The sequence below is a fragment of the Oreochromis aureus genome, linkage group 11 (genome assembly GCF_013358895.1).
Source record: "Oreochromis aureus strain Israel breed Guangdong linkage group 11, ZZ_aureus, whole genome shotgun sequence".
Classification (NCBI taxonomy): domain Eukaryota; kingdom Metazoa; phylum Chordata; class Actinopteri; order Cichliformes; family Cichlidae; genus Oreochromis; species Oreochromis aureus.
The window spans coordinates 14,940,332-14,953,448 of NC_052952.1; the positions used below are offsets into that span (position 1 = coordinate 14,940,332).

General features: G+C 38.6%; 1 long non-coding RNA gene across 1 annotated transcript; it reads left to right on the top strand.

Moving 5' to 3' along the window:
- The first annotated feature begins 10,212 nt into the window (after positions 1-10,212).
- Positions 10,213-12,662, top strand: LOC120442552. Its single transcript, XR_005614763.1, has 3 exons — positions 10,213-10,395; positions 11,608-11,760; positions 12,567-12,662. It is a non-coding gene; the product is annotated as an uncharacterized LOC120442552 (long non-coding RNA).
- Positions 12,663-13,117: the final 455 nt, after the last annotated feature.

Consider the following 13,117-nt stretch of genomic DNA (forward strand, 5'->3'; position numbering starts at 1 on the left):
GCCACAGCCGTAACAATATGAGATATCAAAGGACAGAAACGCCCCAGGTCAGTATTTAGCTAAAGCTAACCCAAAGAGATTTGGCCTTCCTAATAATGATTTATACTAACTCGGTATGCATAAGAATATGTGGAGAATATCATAGAAGTCTTGGATGGACTGACTTACTGTGAGCCAAAACTGAGCTGATGTCTTTAATAACTAAGTAACTGTTCCATATGTAAAATATTGAAATGTGTAGCATAAGTTTTCTCATAATGAAAAGCTGAGAAAATCACTAAAACGGTTATTTTTTCTCAATTGTTATTAATCAGTTAATCAGTTTAATCAATTTTGTGTCAGTAAACGTAATTAAATTATACGTTCAGTTCACAGATTAATTTCCTTTTGCTTGTAGAAATAATGAAACTGTAAGGCACAGTCTCAGGGGCCCTCAGGAAGAAAATCTAGCCCTGCACTCTGAATACGATATTGTATATCAATTATTTGCAATAACTAGCTTCATCTTACTGAATACTGTTGTTGCCTTGCACTCATAAAGACGTCATAAATTGATATAATAGTTATCTAAACTCTATATTTTCAGAAAAAGCCCTGCATAGAAGCATTTAGACCATTGTGTTTTAACTTTTACAGTCAAAATTTATTGAGTATTTGGGTAGAAATTTGGAATCCGTCGCTATGATAGTCCTTTTATATTAGGATTCTATGTATCTATGAAACCTTTTCAGATATCAAATCTAAAGTTTGATTTCGAAAACCAAAAATCTGCTTTATTTCCATCTCCTCACTAATTTATAACTACACTTGATTCAGAAACAGAAAAGGACAATAGATCCCTCTAGTAGGAACAAATTCTAGAGTAACGTTTCATCAAATCACCAAACACACTGTGTTCATTGACGTTATAGCGCTTTAAAAAAATATATGTTTCAAGGTATCATTGGGAAAATTGTACTTTTTGTGGTTCCATTATCTCAGACTTCAATGTCCCGAACCTTTACATCCCACACATTACTATTGCCAAAATATTCCGAGATGTTCAAGCAGCTGAATAGAAATATTAGTTACCTCGTATTGTAAAAACTGTGAAATGTGTATGAGTGGTGTCTTTTTCTAGAAAGATCCCGTGTAAAGCAACAGCACTGTTTACTTAGACATGTTAGATGTACAATCTCAAGTCTTTGCACTGGACTTTTTTTTTTTTTTTTTTACAAAACATTTCTGAACATGAACATAGTATTTTAGTGTTTAGTGTTTGTAGTTTTGTGTTACACTGTACAAGCTTCCTTTAAGCAAGCAAAAAGCAAACCCATGAAAACCTAACAACAGATGTTTGTCTCCCTGACACATAATGTTCAAGGGAAATGTAGTTTGAAAGCAATTATGGACTACAAACATGGAGGTTAGGGATGTGAGAAACATACAGAGAATTCAAAACAAAGATACTATAAAAATGTATAAATATTATCATGTCTTATAACACCACAGTTTGGAAATATTAATAAATATTTAGGAAATAACACCACATTACAAAAGATCATACATCAAGAGATGTTGAACAGTCCACCGGCAAAAGTTCATTTTTCACTACCTGCTACCAAAAAGAGACTTCAGCTTCAGTATTAAAAGCAAGTATGTCACCTCTGTTTCTAGATAACTGTTTGAAGGCACACATTTTGACTTGTGGAAACAGTGGCAGCAGCAGTAGTACACATATATTAAATCAGTAACAGTGGAACACCTGGAAAGCATATACTTTGGAAGAGCGTGGTCATTTGCTAAGAAAGCCTTTGACTTCCACCACCAATAAATAAACACGTCTGTTGGAACTGTTTATATTTAATATAAAGAAAAAAAACCAAACACAGCATGCTGCTGATAATGCTGTGATATCCCTAGAGCATGCAACTGCCTCTCTTTCATGAAGAGTTGTTAGCCACCGGGAGAGATTAATATTTTACTGCAGTGGATTGGTTGTCTTCGCCGCATCAGTCCAGACAACTTTTTCCCATCCATTAGTGTATTACGAAAACAAGACACATCGGAGAGACAAAGATGCATGCACTGGCGAGATAAGAGCACGCACAAGGCTTAGGAACACCTAACCTTCACAGTTGCAATAAACAATAACATGTGACTTAAGAGGATTTACATAAGATGAGAGGAGTAATCAGAGGGAGTGAAAAAGCAATGAGGCAGCAATGGCATCTCCTCAAAAGTCTCTGTGTTGCTGAATGAGGGAAGTTGCCATTCTGCTGGATTTAGAGCAAGGCTGTTGTTATCATTTTATTTCCTCCACCGGCACTACAAACCAACACAGATGTCACTTTCTTTTATGACTGAATTGAAATTCAGTGAGCGCGGCTTTGAGTGTTGACATGGTAAAAACTCTGGCATTAGAAGGGCATAGCATGCACAAAAAAGTGACATAAGATAATGCTCAGGCAGATTATCAGTGCTCTCTGCTCAGGCAGCGAGAGGCTTGTTTACTGCGTTTGTAGCACAAATCCACATATCACATTGCAGCTACAGCAAATGTGCGTTAAAGATACTACAGATGTGAGGAAGAAGAAAAGAAGATCACGCAGCGGTTAGACTGGAATTTCTGTAAATGTTTTATTGAATTTCTGTTGGATAACCACAGTAATTTTAATGCTAAGGAAATGAAAATTGTCTCCTTGCTTATCTAAAATCGTTTTATTTAAATCTGCCAGACTTTTATTTGTAGTTTTGCTGTTAACTTAAATGCATTTCAAAAGAGGTCGTCTGTCAAAAAAAATCAGAGTGGCTAAGTGGAACTAACGTGAAAGACCCGCTTTACTGTACTTCAGTTTTTATTGGGCTTTACCCGGTAGAAACAACCCTCCCGAAGTGGAAGCTTTCAGGTTCATGCGATCTTCCATTTTTTTAGAGCTTCCATCTTCATGAAGATGATCATTAAAAATCCCAGCGGAAGAAACAGCACACTGTCTCTTGTTGCTGCCACCATGTCCATCCTCCAATACTGTAACACACCTGCAAAGTAAATAGAGAAAGTGCACAGCATCCCCACCCATGTCATCTCCTCTCTTATATGGCATATGCTGAAAGGGATCATGCTAAAGAAGAGGAAGATTCCACAGGGTGCATCCCACTGATGACTAACCCACTCATCCATCAGCGTGCTACTACAGTTTTTAAACATAACCACTACTTGGCATTTTTGATTCAACAGAAATGTAGCATAACCATCTGCACACTTTCATTCACAACACAGGCTGTGCATAAGTTTCACCCTCTGCAAGTCCTTTCACGCCTTGCACACAGTAACCGACAACACTTGCATGCTGCTTGTAATCAATTTATAGCCACAGCATTATTGTTTCAAGTGTTTGTCCTCTATAACTGATACACTGTATTTGTAACAGTTTCATTTTAATACACATTTCAATAATCCTGCTCTTATTTTTAAATTAAATAATGTATTATATTTGAAAATTCGTGACCAGTAATTAACACGATTCTGCTTCTGACTCTGGATATTCATGCAAACAAGCAAATGGCCCAGAATTGCATTTCCACTAATTGCAGCCCAGATGGCAGTGTTCTCCTCAGGTTGGAATGAAAACGTGACCTGATGTTCTGACTGCTCAAATGTTTTATGGTACAATAACAAAAATGCTCAACACAATTATGTGATATGTTGGAACAAAAATAACACACATATATACGCAAAGCAGATATTTATATAATCTGACGGTAGGCTGCGGTCTAAAGAAAAACATTTATGCAATTCCAGGTGCAGGGCTGGGGACATTTTGGAAATATCTGCCCTTTTTTATTTGCTGTCTCTGTGTAAAATGTGACATTATGAATGTGCAGCTGAGTTGTGCTGAGAAAAAAATTTAAAAAAAGAAAAGAATTAAAAAAAATAGCAGATGTATTACAAATATTGAATTATACATTTAGTGCTAATTTGGAGCCTTAAACTAATTTTTTTTTTAAAAATCCATGTAAGAAGGCTTCAAATGTGACATTAAGTGAAGTCAGATTCCTTGACACGTTGCCTGCAAAGACACTAGGAAGTCTGCAGCTACTTCAAAACATTTGTCAGTCACATTGTTGGAGCTCAAGCATCACAAGGCAGCTGTTAAGCAGACTCTAAAAATGTTAAGCTTCCAACAATGGGAGGCAGAAAATGTGAAGGGAAACAATTAAATTACGCCTTGCATGAAGTTTGCTTTTCATTTTGTGAGGCAAATTTAGTGCCATGGTTAATCATTATGCTGTTGAACACGATTTGCAAAAATATTCAAGAGCTTTATGTGCCTCAGTGCCCCTTCTGTATTGAAAAATAATGGGCCTCTATCCAATTAAAAACTGCATTAAATCTCTAAAGTATTACATGCACTTTACTGGTATCTCTCTGATTAGGCTTTTCTGCATGTGCAGATGCTGACAGCACACTGAGAAAGGGAGCTCTGACTGACTGCTCCCTTTTAAATCTAGTTCAGGAGCCCAGGATTTTTTCTGGATAATGAAGGTGTGTGCATGCATGAAAAACACGCAATGAAAAAAAAAAAGAAATATTTTTGCATCAAAATCACCAATCTGTAAGAAATTCTCTCTGAAGGCTGATCATTTTAAACATAAAACACGTGTACACACACAGAAAAATCACATTAACAGAAAATGAAAACCCTGTTTTATTCAATCTCACTGTCAACATTTCATCTTTCTCTATTTAAACTGCGCTGTCAAATTATTCAGTTTCGGGGTTTTTGTGGGCATTTTACCAAAAACAATATGATATCTGAACAAAAACCTCCATGAATGAGGATGAGGATGAATGCTCCTCATCTCAATAATATTTTTTGGATTTGTTTGCATTCATCGCAGCCCTTCTGTTTTGATCCTACCATCGATAGGCAGTGATTCATAGTTTTGCAACGGAGGCACCAGTCCAACACGTGAATGGGTGATTTATGCGACCATCTGTTTTGTTTCGATCATAATTTGATCATCTCTTTTTGTGGGGATGACTTTCCATGTCAAGACCCATTTTGTTCCAGTCTCAAAACTCACACGTACGTTACGGGCTGCGCATGTGCACGTGTGCACGCCCGCGCACATGCGCAGCAAACTTTGGAATAATTGAGCCTCCACTCAAAGCAACAGCAGCACATTTACACCCTCATCCTTAAAAAAAAAAAAAAACTGACCAAATTATGATTACAAGTAACAAGTAGGAGAGTTGTACAACCGACTCACTCCCACTATCTATTTATGTTAATTAAAAGATTTGCAACTACATGTGTCTGCAGATAATCAAAATGTCTTCTGCAGCAGCACTCCCAGATGCATCGGCACTCCAGAGCTCATTTGCTTGCTGCGATCTCATGTTTGTTTAGAATTAATCAATCTACCCACAATTGAGTTAATTAATTAGTGTTTTAATGCTACTCTTTATAATTGCAGTCAGATGAGTCTGCAGACAAAGCAATCACATTAATGCAAATACAACAGATAATTGTTATCCAAACTTCCTCGGCGGCAGCAGCAGCAGCAGTAGCAGCAGCAGTAGCAGGGGGTGCGAGCTCTTACTGTACTGTAGAGCTCATTCTGTTAAAGCACTAGATGGCACCATTGAGCAGAGTTTCTCCTCTGGTCCTCTTGTCACATCCTTGATATTGTTCAATTAGCTGTCCTATACTGTCCTCACTGAGTGGGTGCACATATGCATTGAGGGATAGATGACACGAGGCTACCCGTGATAGCCTCGCTCACAGATGAATGCCTATCAAAGTGCCGCAGCAGCGAAAGGAGAGGTCAACCTCTCCAACTCGTGCAAACGCGTGCTGTTTAAAAAAAGAAAAAAATAGAGGAAAAAAAAGTGGCATTCTGCATGTATCTAGTGCAAATCACAGGGAACATTTTGCGCATGTCTCCCCGCCACCCTGATAATGTTTCATTTGAGTTTTCACAAGAGGTATCAACAGCATGACCTTAGAGGCTTCTTTCACTAAATGTCAGAGGCTGTGTTCTTTTCAGGAACATTTTCCACAAAGGTTACTCAGTGTGTTGCGAGCACCCATTCCACTGCATCTATATGGGAATGAAGACATTAGCTGCTTCATGCAAGCAGGTTTGCATCACTGCTGGACGCAGGAGGGTAAAAATAATGGAGTGAATAATGCATGCTGTCAGTGTCTGGTTTGCCTCGTTGAAGTAGCCAGTTTCAAGCGACAGAGGAGAAGTTTCGCTTTTTGTTTGCATTGTTACCCCTCAGAACTTTTCCATCATTCAAATTTTATTCACCGCATCTTCATCATCATTATCGTCGCCATCATCACCATCATTAACCGCAGCTCATTTCTGCATTGCATGGGCTTTGTAGAGTACATTCTTGTTTACCCAGTTCCTGGTGTTTTTCAGGAATATGCTTGTATCATTCGGCAGCCTCTCAGCGAGAGCCATTATTCCCTCATCTCTTTAGTTTATCTCCTCTGATGATCTGCTCAGATAGATATGACAGCTGAATAAATATGCAAACGTTAGTGTGCAGCTCCACACTTCGCCACAGAATTTCTATTATGTTCTCAGATTTTAGAGACGAACACTATATAACAATGGGACTCTTTGGGGGATTTGGATGAATGGGTTATATTTTTTTTTTCCTCCTTTATCATCTTCTGATAAACTGCGGCTATCAGCGGAAAAAATCGAGACACTCCTCACTCATTGGCTTTGGACTAATTAAAAATCTCTTTTCACAAATCTGCTGTTGATAATTTCTGAAGAGATCTTTGAATGTCAGAGAATAAAACGGGATTCATAAAATCACACTTTCATTAATTAACTTTCAGTCAGTGGTGTCATGTCTCTCTGCTGTGTCCTTCAAAAAAAAAAAAAAAAAAGAATCAGCTCCAAAATAAAGACCAAGTGAACACGTCACTCATGTTTTCATTGCCCTGACCTAATTCCAAGGGAGGTTTTGGAGGAATTGAATGGATTAGTGCCCACTGTCAAATAAGATCATTAGTAAAACGTGTAAAACGTTCATTGAAAAATAAGAAACAGCATTTCTTTTGAAATTTTATTGCAACTGACCACAGGTTTTATTCCCTCGCTCATGTGTATTTTTAATATTTTTCGATTTAATCCAAAGAAAAAGAGGGATTCTTTTTTCAAGCATAACATCAAAATGTAAAAATATATGTACATTTTCATTCAAAACTCCCTTCAGATACACAGCGATACACGGCGGTGCACTGCTGGACTTGTGGGGCATATGTTGCCTTTTTATAGCATACTGGTGACTGTCTCAGCCCTAATTCTTTGGGCTTTCGCCTGGCCCCCAGCTCCCAGCATGCTTTGAAACATGTAAGTCTCCTTTCAATCAGTTTTTTGAGCATGGCATCGATATTGGCTACATTTGTGGCAGAGGAGGAGGAGGAGGCGCTTTGGCAGCTCTGTTTGAAAAAGAATTGCCATGGGAGGGGTCGACTTGACCCAGCTTTAATGCAAAACTGAAAAGGAGAGAGGAAACAACAACCAGAAAGAGAGAGAGAGAGGGAGAAAAAAAGGCTACTATATTTAACCAAATCTGCAGCTTAGTCGGAAAACACAGGATAATGATATCCTCTTAACACTCCTTGCTGCAGAATTACAGCCCTCACGGTAGCAGGGGCCAAGATTCAAGACTAGAGAGAAGACGCAGTTATTACAGCGCAATCATTATGTTGTGACTGTGTTCCTGGCCTCGTTCACCTTGCTTGGTCAAAAGATCAACACTACAAAATTAGCAATTAACGAAGCAACTGATTCTTTCCTCAGAAAAGGGCGCAGTAGCCTAACATCCTAAATAACCACTTGTAAATGTGATGGTTTTCCTGCTGGGTTGCTTGTTCTAGGAGATTTTTTTTTCTTTTGCTCTTCAGTAGTTTTAACTGAAGTATTAAATGCACTGCTCAATTAGATTGCTTCTAGTTTACTGAAGCAACAGTAACACCGCTCCCTCCACAGGAGCTGTAACTTTGGAGGGAGGTGCCTACACACAGCTGCTCTTTCTTCATATATTATATACTCTAAAAATAGAGACATCATCCTTGACAGGTTTCTTGTTGTTTTTGCAAAATCTTAATTAGCGATTAGTTAGAATAATTCTCAAACTGCTTCTCCTTTTTTTTTTCCATCCCCCCTCAGTGGAGGATGGTTTGTTATTTTAATTAAGCAGAGGTCAGATTTATTAACTCAGCAGGAGTGTGTTGAGTGAAACTGTGGAAATCAGCAACAATCTTTTTCTCCACACACCGATGCTCATTTCATGTCTCCTTCCCTTTTCTCCAAACTGCGAAACAAGGCAGGAAGAGGAGAAAGGGGAGTTTTTGTTTTATGTTATGTTGCTCACTGATTCCTTTTGATTACCTTTTTTTGATGCTCTCCTCCCCCCCTCCACCTCCGTCTGTTCTTCCCAGTGGTTAGATGATGATACAGCTCAAACCAGACCCCTCGGTGGGAGCATCCACTGGGCTTAGAGGTTGGGTGTGGTACAGGAAGGAAAGTTGAAAACGATGAGAAGGAAAGAGAGAAAATTGTGTGAAAGAAATGGGGGAAAAAATAGAAGTGGGCTCTGAAAGAGAAGGGAAAAAAGATAGGATAATTAAAGAAGAGCGAGAGAGGAAGTTTCATGCAGCTCACGCAGAAAAAGAGCTGATCAGACTATAAATCAAAATGTCTCTGTTATATCTCCGTTCAGATCTTTTGACAGTATATTACTTGTTTTCCTCTTGCATCTTGGCAGCTGGCGTCACATCAAGCGGATAGATGTACAGTAAATAAAGATTTTCAATCTTCTCTTATGGTGAAATCTAAAAAAAAAAAATGTTGCAGAGCCAGTCGATTTCATTCAGTGCTTTGCCCGTAAAAACTTTCACCAAAAGAAGGGCTTTGTTCTTGCAGATGGCTTCATTCTGGGCAAACTCGGATTTAAAAATACGATGCATGGGAGACAGAGTATAAGTGAAAGAGTGGCTTGATTTTTATTTGACTTTTTTTAACATAGTGACTCAGTTAATATGTAAATACAGAGAGCTGAATGCAAATTTCAAGCGCACAGAACAGGGTTCAATCTTGGGTTTTATTTGTTAGAAATCTCTGCAGGGAAAGATTGCAAAGTGTTGTACATTCTGTCTGTGGCCACAAGGCAATTACTGCCAGAAAGCTTTTGACTCCTCTTGATTATGTGATGCCTTTCAAAAAATTACACAGATTTCAAATCACATGCTGAGCATACCTCGGCTGTATTTGGGAGCCTCAGAAGAAAATCCTGACATTCATGCGCGCTACCCCCGAGCCCCCTGTATCTAATGCAGGCTTTATATTGTCTGTGGGGGCGATGAAAGACAAATCGAAGGGGGTGCTACTTCCACTCCCTGGTCAGCACTGCAAAAAATGTCCTACTCAACATGTCATTTAGTGTAGTTATGATTTCAATGTACCTTTTAAACAGAAAATTCCTTCTGTTACTTACATGGTAAATTGTTCCACGGCTTATTTACAGTTTGTGTACATTCGTTCATTTTTATGCACTAAGGGGCTAAAATAATCACTCCTGGCAAAAATACCACAATTAAAGTGTCCTGAAAAAAATAACTAGATTAGAGAATGAAAAAGTAGTCTATTGTTGGTCACTTGTTCACAGAGTAGCTAAAAAAACGTGGTGTCTTTCTTAGTCTACAGGCTACAAACACTACTGTTTATTTCAGTTGTGGATTTTTTTTAAAAGAAATTATGTAGTGAATATGATCACACACTCTTTTTTAAATGAGAAAAAGAAGATTTACATACTGCTAAATTTCATAAAAATGGCTGCCTTTTTTCAGCTAATAAGGTGATTTTTATTCATAGACCCAATTCACAATATTATTTTTTTTATGGAAAAAAAAAGCTAATTACCATGAGGTCCTTGACAGTCAATTTAAGGATAGGGTTAAGTTTATCTAGCTTTTTTTTCTTCTTCTTTTTTTGCACAATTGATATCAGTTATCTGGCCCACCTAGCCAAGCTAATCTGTATACACAATGTAAGAACTTGCTCACATTATACAGAGAACGTACATAAAATACATAAAGCAAATGCAAACTAACAAACGAATTATGGTTGAAATGACAACTAATCTACTGCACTAAAAATGTCAAGCACTGGATTGTGTACAACCCTTTCAAATAATATACTGCATGGTTTGGGCACCTTGGCATCCTGGTCATAACCAGCTAATGTAGCACTGGCTAGCTAGCTAGGTCACATGGAACCATAATTTGCAGCAGAATGTAAGGTATATTTAACCTAAAAAAGAAAAAAGCACACACATAACATGGCTATTTACCCCAGGTAGAGGTGTTTCAGGTGGAGGTAAGTACAGCTTTTCAAACTAATATGTTATTTTTTAATCCTACAGTTGCCTCTTGATTCAGGTATTTGTTTAGCTTGGCAATAGACAAGGCTAAACAACTTCTCAGATAAGAGATCATTCTCTGTATAGCATTTCATTTTTATTTTAAACAAACGTGTTAATGAGCTAAAATAAGGCTTCCTCTTGGTTGTTGCAGGAAATTCTAGCTTCGTTTCAAGGTCTAACACTTCTTATGAGGGCTTTAAAGAAATATTCTGTTTGCGCTAAAGCTAGCAGGGACAATTTTAAAAGGGCTAAAACTGATTCAGAGTTCAGTGTAAAGACAAACTATTAAGGTCAAGTTAAAGTCCACAGACTAAGTAGAATGAGCCTCTAAGAAGGCATTAAGTTTAACCATTAGCTCCTTAACCTGTATTCCCTCCATACTGAGCTGTTAATCCTAAACTTACATAAAGTAGGCTTGTGGATGCACTAAAATGTGATGTCAGCTGATCGAGAGACATGTAGTGAACTATAAAATAATATAATAAGTTTTTATGTTAAAACTCATTTAAAACACAAGCCTGGAACCTGCTAAAATACCTTGCACATCATTTACTAAAGAGAGAATTACTACTATTATTACTTTCATAGCTTTCTAATAAATGTCAGTAAGGGTTGCAGAAACCATTGCTATTTTACACAGTCACTGATTGCCACATATTCCAAATGCTGATGTGTAGTAAAGATCATACAGACCTAATCTGAGTTTACCCACATTTTACTTTATCACTATAATAGCCTCACTTACTTGTGTGCTGATATATATATATATGTATATAAGGTGACTATATTAAGAATTCAGACACTGACAGTGATGATTTGTTTAAGCAAAAAAGTACAAACACGCTGAAAATATAGCAGACGAGTACAAAAAAGACCAACAACAACAGGATGGCAGAAACACATGGGGAAAACACTGTCAAAATCCACTTCTCTTGAACTGTATCTTTAGCAGAACTTATAATCAAAGGCTTTTGCATCTATAATTGAGAAGCATATGACTATCGACGCTTTCTGACAAAATGCTCAAAGAAATGTTTTCTAGTCAGAAAAAAACCTTTCTGTGGCCTGAAATGTATAATGTGAAAATCTGGAAGCATAAAACCATTTGCATCTCAGATTTATACTTCTCATGGGCGTTTTAATTTCTCACCCCTTTTTCCTTAAAGGACACTGTTATCAGCTCTTCTGCAAGCCTCCAGTGCTGGACTAAGCTGGATATTTCTTGCAGTGTGCCCCGAGAAGCGTTCCGGTTGCACCCAGCGTCAGTCAGGGGCCTCAGCACTGACTGACACTCTGTGGATGATAGCGAAATCTAGCAGGTGCATTTGGCTTGCATACCTCTGATCAGTACACCACTGCGCTTGTCTTCTTAGCTTGCTCTGTAATAAGCTCCTTCAAAGATCAGTATGTACACCCGCACCCCCTCCTCCCACCTTCCCACTGATAAGATCTGGAGTATGTAGTTCTCTCTTTCCCTTTATTCCCAACTCTTTTCGTTTTCTTAAGAAAATGTCAGTTTAATCATATCTTAATGCTTTGATAATGGGGTTCTTTTACACGGGCGAAGAACAGTCACTTCAGTGTCTTAAAAGCCCAGGATGTGGAGGGAAGGAGAGAATGTCTCTAAATTAAATTTGTTCGGGCCCTGCCTCAGTGCTGTGTATTTGTGTGTGTGTGTGGGTGCGTGTGTGTGTGTGTGTATGTGGGTGTATAACAGCAGGGACCGAGGCTCTTTTTCACCCCTCTTGACAATCACACAAAACATGTAATTGTTTCATGTGCGTAAGTGAAGTCTATTAATATTCAAATGTCAGCTTGCTTGATTTAAATAATTGCAAAAGTTTAAGTGGAGACTAAACTGGTGAGTCAGTTTGGGCCAAAAACCTGCCTTTTCAAATCTGCGTTAGCGTGCTTTATCTTTACTTCTCAACTTTAGCTCCCACTGAAGTGCACAGACAAGTTGCCCGTCATGCGAGACTTTGTCAGTGTTTTTCTTCTGTATATTTCCATCGCTATTGTTTTGAATATAAATTATTTCAACAACAAATTGCCAGAAGGAAACCGAAAGAAAAACAAGCGCGAAACAAATAAATTATTTGTAAAGTGTCTCTGCTTGCTAACAAAGAAGGAGGGAACGCGATGGTCCCCAATGGAAGTGCGTGCGCGACTGTGCAGGTGTGACGCCAGCTGCTGGGCTCCCAAACACCCCCCCACTTCTCCTGTCACTCACGGTGACAGGCAGGTAAGGCTGTGAGCGCACACACACACATACACACACACACACAGACACATACACACACACATCAACTACAGGTGTGCAACTGTTAAGGTGTGTGTTACTCAAAGACTCAACTTATGCTACTTGCAGTGTTGGGGGGAAAAGGGAGGGGAGGAAAAAAAAAGTTGCTCACTTTAAGGTAAAGGCTCTGCTACTCAAACAAACCCTGAAATTGGTTTACATTGTGGAGGAAGAAAACTTCCCGCTTTCAGCCATTCGGATGGCCGTGAGACGGAAAGACCAGAGGGCATATTTAAACAGCCCTGTGGCTCTTCGATGTCGCTGTCAGTCCACTTGGAGGCCGAGACACTGCCGGGTTGCGGTGCTAGCCTGACCTACTTGTGACTCGTTATTGCGCTGAATTTAAGAGGGATGGCTGACAAAAACAGCTCAACAAA